The 6,376-nt window shown below is 42.2% G+C and overlaps 1 pseudogene; it reads right to left on the bottom strand.

Moving 5' to 3' along the window:
- Positions 1 to 2,758: 2,758 nt before the first annotated feature.
- Positions 2,759 to 5,739, bottom strand: LOC140512744 (protein 4.1-like; annotated as a pseudogene).
- Positions 5,740 to 6,376: the final 637 nt, after the last annotated feature.

Below are 6,376 nucleotides of genomic sequence, written 5' to 3'. Positions count from 1 at the left end.
TCCCCACTCCCCCTCTCTACTGTCAACAGAAGCTCTGGGACAGCTTGCAGCTAGGGATGTGAGCTGTGAGAGACCCATCCTTGCAGTCTCACCTTGGGATGGAAGAGAATAAAATTAGAGAAAGTTGTCTGTGGTATATCTGAGTCACTTTAGTCAGGTTCCTGCTAAATCCCTAAATCTGGGAGTATTACTGAAATCTCTTGGAGTTCTGATTTAGCCTTTATGTTTCTCCTTGTCTTGGTGTCCTGGCAGGGCAACCCACTGTCTCCCTTTGCTTCTGGTCCTTTTCATGTTTAAAAAACAGTAGGCAGAGAAAAATTCAAATAATCTCAATACCTACTGCCAGGTTAAGGTTAAAGAGAGGAGAGAAGACAGAGACTGTGAGACAGGGAATATTGCAGGCCAAATGACCCCCATCACTATGCTTGAAGGAGGAAACAGGCCCACAGGGGTGGCAAATATTTGACTAAGACCGCACCACTGTGGAGTAAGCCACTTGCGAGCCAGCTGGTGGAGTAAAAAGGCACCCCCCTAACCAGCTGTGACAATGGAGAGGCTATTTTACTTCTCTGGGGCTTGGTTTGCATCAGTCTGTAAGGGAGATTCAGCTCTAAGGATGTATAGGGTTCAAAAGAGGACTCAGTTCTACCAGGTTCATGGTTTAAAAGTCCTATCATTCTGCTCTGGGACAACTTTTCGATAAACCTCAGTCCTCATTCTTGCCCAAAAGAGTGGCCTCACACCAAACTTTGTGGGCCCCACTGGTCTGTTTGATAATGTTCTCAATTTTTTCTCCTGTCCTTTATATGTGAAAATAATACTGCTGGCCTGTCCTCTGTAGAAAGAGATGCTCTGTCGTGTTTTCCCTACTAATGGTGATGAGCTTACAATGAGATTTCCATTCGCTCTGACCTGGTTCCTTATGTGACAAAGGACATATGCTTTCATGTCTGAGCCTTGTCCCCCTTCTGGTGAGTGATCAGCTTCCTCTTGTGAATTTTGGACTTTGCTATTATATACCATGTCTCAGGACACTTTTTTGACTAGGGACTGTGTCTTTAATGGCTCCATTTGGGGTTGATTTTTGTGACTAAAGCACCAGGTGTGGGGAGACCTGCCTTCTCACTGAGGCCCACTCTTCCTCTGCCAGGATCAATTCCAAAGTAAGTGGGTGCTCATGGCTGGCAGTGGCATCACTCTCGGTTTACAAGCTCTAGTCAGGGAGGCCACAGAATAGCAGTCTGCGGGAAGGGACCTGACATGAGTGAGCTGCACGACACCATTCTGTAGCTTGGACAAACTGATGACTTTCTAGTCTTCCCCTTGTGACTCATCTTATCATCCTAGTAAGCCCTTGTTTCTTTCCAGTTCCAGGTTAAGGTGCAGGAAGATGTGTCTGGGACTAAAAAGATAGGTCAATGGGAGGCCCAGTGACCATGAGAGAAAATCCTCATCTCTAGGCCATCCTTGAGTTGGGTTAGGCAGGTTTCTCAGAGGAAGGCACAGAGGAATACTGAAATCATGAATACTGAAGACATTAGTTCTAATGCATCAAAACCAAATCAACAATCCTCAAACTCAAGAAGAAAATAGTCAAGCCCTATGGTAGGAAAACATGCTCTGATTCCCAGGTCATGCTACAACACTGGAAAAGGAGACAAAGGTCCCAAGCACACAAGGGCCTTGGGGAGCAACCCCTACTGGTAGGCCCTAGTGGGGAGAAAAGAAACAGTCAGGTCTGGCTGCTCTGATACTTGTAGATCAGTGAAGCTGCCTCTGAAAGTCTTCTTAGCAGAATCTGACAGATCAAGGCGAATCCACCACTCTCCTGCATGTAAGCAGCACATGGTCAGAAACAGAGATTTACTCTCATACCTCATTATGCCTCCTCATAGTCCTTCCTGAAGTCATTAGGTAGGACGAGGACTTTTTGATGCATCTGCTGATCATGCTTGCTGGGTGGATGGAGCACAGTTCACTTGGGTGGTCCACAGCTGTTGTTTCAAGACTCCTGTCCTTAAAATTTGATCTATTATGTTGAGAGAGGGGGGAAAGGCTATTTCTGAAGGGGCTGAAAGGTTAAGGATGTAGGTGACAGTTCCATAAATGTGCTTGAGAATTTGCAATATCATATATTTGAAGTTCCAGTTTCTTTGCTCTAAATAGCTACTGAAATAGCTTTTTGAAAAACAGTGTGAGAGAAAAACATTACATTTGCAGCTGAAGTCTCTGCCCATTATGGTGTGTGTTTGACTCTGCCCATGATTCACAGAAGAACACCCTTCCAATCAGGCACTGGGGAGGCGCCTCTACTACCCCTAGGCTTCAATCAGGTTGATGAAGTAAACTCTTTGACTCCAGAGGGGGAAGAGTTGGTTTTTATAGCCATGTGTGTCTCCAAGGGGGTACAGTAAAGAACAAAGATTAATAACCTGCCTTTCTCCTCTAGCACTGTGGGTGAGGTTCTTGTGCAGTGACAAAAAAAGTGAGGAGTGTAAACCACCCTGAAAAGATCACCATTGCTTAGTTAAAAAACAATCCATAGAGTAAAAAACCAGGCAGTTTCTGACATTATAATCTAGAAAAAGCTGTGGCAAAGACTCAGTGGTATTTAGAAGAATCCCATGTCATCAACTCCAAATGCAAAGGAAGATAACTTTTCAGTGATTTTAGAAAATTCTTGAAATTTCAAAGCCAGTTTCCTTATTGTTGTTAGTTTTCTCCAAGACTGAATAAGGAGTGGGGTGAGATTCCTGAGTTACTCCTCAGTGATCTTGGTTTCCTGATGGACAACGACCTCAGTCTCCAACATGTGGAGGTATTGTTCCTTGGCTTCTCTGATTATATGGAAAAGGACTTGATCATGATCAATGTTGGTATCTCTTCTGATCACAATTCTTTTTTCAATCTGAGATCCCACGTTTTATGGTCTTGGTAATCTGAGTCTGCTCAGATCGGTGGTACTGCTTGTAGTATCTGATGTAATGGTCTGAGCTGTCAGCAAGATACCTGGGTCTAAGTCTCTATTACCCTCATAGGTCTGGGTAGCCTCATAAGTGATGGTTTTTGTCTCAGTGGGAACAATGGGGACATCTTTGGTTGAGATTTCACTTTTTCCAGCATTAGCAGCACCTGAGATGGTGAGTGTCTGAGTCTTCACCGGGGGAGGCTGGAAACTTTGAATGAGGGTGGGGAACCCTGAACTCACTTGAAAGTCAGGATATGGTCCATTTTGCTTTGCAGATAGCTCATTTGGTGTAATGTGGTCTTCACCACCCTCTGCCTCTTTTTCACCAGTGTACAACTGACAGGAAACAGGTATTTCTGAGAGCATGTAATTCAAGATCTTTAAGGCACCAGCTTACTCTTCTATATATCTATACCTACCGTACTTGGACAGCAGCATCTGCTTGTTACCATGGTACATGCTGCCCCATGTACTTTGACTCCTGTCTCCTTGTCCAAAGTCATGTCTCTTTGGAGACTCCAATGGGGTTATCATGGTATTCCCATTCAAAGTCAAGGTTTGGTCTCTTTGTCATGGCATCCACTTCCTCTTTGAGAATGTCATTCATAGTTCCTTCTCCTGAGGGAATCTGTCCATTGAGGTTCAGCATCTGGAAAGAGGAGTGAGTTGACAAGCACTTGTCCCATTGGCTGGACCATGGCTCTGGAACAGACTCCAAGAAGCTCTTCTTGAGCTCATTAATGCTGACATGGGACTACCTGATCTCTTCCTGAGTCTTGTCTAAATCCTCCTATACTTCAATGGGCTCTGATTCCACTTGTTCACGTGTCATTTCTTCCTTTTTTTCTCTCTACTTTCACAATTTCTTTTTTCATTTTAGAGACTATGCCATTCAAGGTACCAGGGAAGCTGACTTCTAGACCATGGCTCTGATCAATGACTGGTGCCAAGGTAGACTGTTGAGTTCCTAGTTGAGGACTTGTCTGGTGTCTCTACTACTCCAGCTCAATCACGGTTCTGAGAGCTCCATTTGCTTGCTGTATGCTTAAAATATGATGCAGGCCTGTCAATAAGAGCACTGGCTTATCTAGTTTGGGCCTGGGAATGGTCACAGTAACAAAATTTGGATCTTAGGCTTATGTTGGATCCTGGGTCTCTGAGATTCTACCTTATGTGGTCTTGGTAATCTGAGTCACAGTGGTGCTGCTTGTGGTGTCTGATATAATGGCCTGAGCTGTCAGCAGGACACCTGAATGGTAGTCTGAAAAATGTATAATGCTCTAGGCATACTTTCCACAATGTCTTAGCTACTCAAGAAGTGAGAAGGTCAAATCCGGTGGTAATTTCATACTGCTCATGCTCTCTAGGTCAAATCTTGATAAAAAAGCAGCCATATTTATAGGAAATCTTCAGCACTTTGGGCCAAGGAAAGTGGTTAATTCTCAGCTTTTCTCTGTAAACAAGGTCAGTGGCACATACTCCCAGTATGATGTCCACTCCCTCCAAACCCTTTGCTTTATGAAGGTCAGATCCATACATGGACAGCTTCTTGTCATTCTCAAGTAATTCCAAGCCAGCTTGTGCTGGAGTCTAGACCTATATGACTTATGAAGTTCCATGATCTTCTTTTCCAACTCTCTGGTCTTGTGTGGGGCCAGTTTACATTTACTAATAATCAGGACCATGAAGTTCTTGGTCATAGTCTCCCAATTAAGACTGGACAGTGTAAGACCTCAGCAAAGCTAAAGTGGCAAAGGAGCAAGGCAGTTGACCTCTAACAATGTCCTGTCAAAGCTGAAGGCATAAGTAATAGCTGCTTATATCTTCTGATAATTGGACTGGATCAGGTGGATAAAACTTCACATTGAATGTAAAATTCCAAAGAGTCTCATGAAGATATTTTTTTCCTTTGGCAGAATTCAGCCAAGTCTTGAAAGTTACATTATTCCATACGGCTAGACAGAAGTAGTCTACTTCCAGTAGATTCAGGGATTCACATACTCTCCTTATGAAATCTTGTCCTCTAACCTGTTTGTCCACCATAAACTGTCATCCAGCAAGGGCACCTTGCAGAACATGTTTTGGTGTCTTCTGACAACTTTCTGGGAAGACCCAAGCTCTTTTTCAGTTTTTGGTTCCACACTTTCTTTTATCAGTCAATTGGACCTTTCTTCAAATTCTTCTCCTTCTTTAGTTTCAAACTCCAGTTTTCCATACTTTTCCTGTGTTTCTGAGCTGCTTAAAGATTGAAGATCCAAAGACAGGTCTGTTTTAAGTTCAGGTTCAGGGGAAGCAATGGGAGCCTCTTCATCAATACCAACCCCAAACTGTTTCTCTCTGACCTCTCTATCTTTTATCCTTAGGTAATTCTATTTCATTGCCTTCATCTTCAGAGACTTGAGACTTAGACCTCTTGAGAAAATAGGAGAACAGAAGGGACAAGCTTCAGCTTTCTGATGTCTGTTCTTTGTTCTTACTTAAGTCCTTGTGTGTGTGTGTGTGTATGTAATGAAGTGTCCCCATTGGAAGCCTTCTACTTCTGTTCAGAATGATTAAGCCCGTTAGCTGCCTTGTGCAATGACTCCTCCAGCTGAGCCTCTTGTATTTTCCTTCTGGTGGCCCTTTCACCTTCTTCCTTCTGCAGATGGTGCTGTGCCTTCTTCGACTCAGCTACTAAGTCTTCTCTGGTCAGAAGATAGCTGGGTGGGCCTAGGGATAAGGGGCAGGACATGCTGAACTCCACATATTTCTAATGTTAGTGAAATGAAGTTGCTTCTTATTCAGTATTTGATATTTTAATGGTGTCTATGAAGCATGTAGATTTCAAGGCCAAAATTATGTTGACTTTTGCCTTTGATAATTTGCTCTTTAACATTATACCTTCAGTTTGAAAATCACATTTATCTCTCCTCCCTAAGCCTTTCCCTAGCTTTTGATGTTGCTCGGGGACATTTGCTCAGACTGACAGTCATGTTGGTAATTTTCCTTTCATATTTGTAATTATGTGTCCTTTGAAAACTATATTCATTTCCTTTGAATGACGATTTATGGAAAAAATCTTTATGGTAATATATTTTTGGTACATATGTTGGCATAATGATTATTGTACTTAGACATTGTTTTGTACTCAGTATATGTCTATTCAGCTGTTAAAATTTTTGATAAAATTATAACCAGAAATTCATGTTACATCTAATGTTATTCCTAAGATATAAGAAACTTGAAGTCATGGGAATTAATTTTACTAATTCTTTAACTGTTCTATGAATAGATTTTTCTCTCTAACTGATTCTATCTTATTTTTCTCCCTCACTCCCCTAACATAAAGTATATGCCTGAGAAAATGCCTATAACTTACAGAATAAAACAATTTGTAGAAATATAATAATTAGGGTATATGTTTTGAAT

The sequence above is a fragment of the Notamacropus eugenii genome, chromosome 6 (genome assembly GCF_028372415.1).
Source record: "Notamacropus eugenii isolate mMacEug1 chromosome 6, mMacEug1.pri_v2, whole genome shotgun sequence".
In the NCBI taxonomy this organism is placed as follows: Eukaryota; Metazoa; Chordata; class Mammalia; order Diprotodontia; family Macropodidae; genus Notamacropus; species Notamacropus eugenii.
The sequence above is the reverse complement of the archived record's forward strand: the minus strand, read 5'-3'. Positions and strand labels throughout refer to the sequence as shown.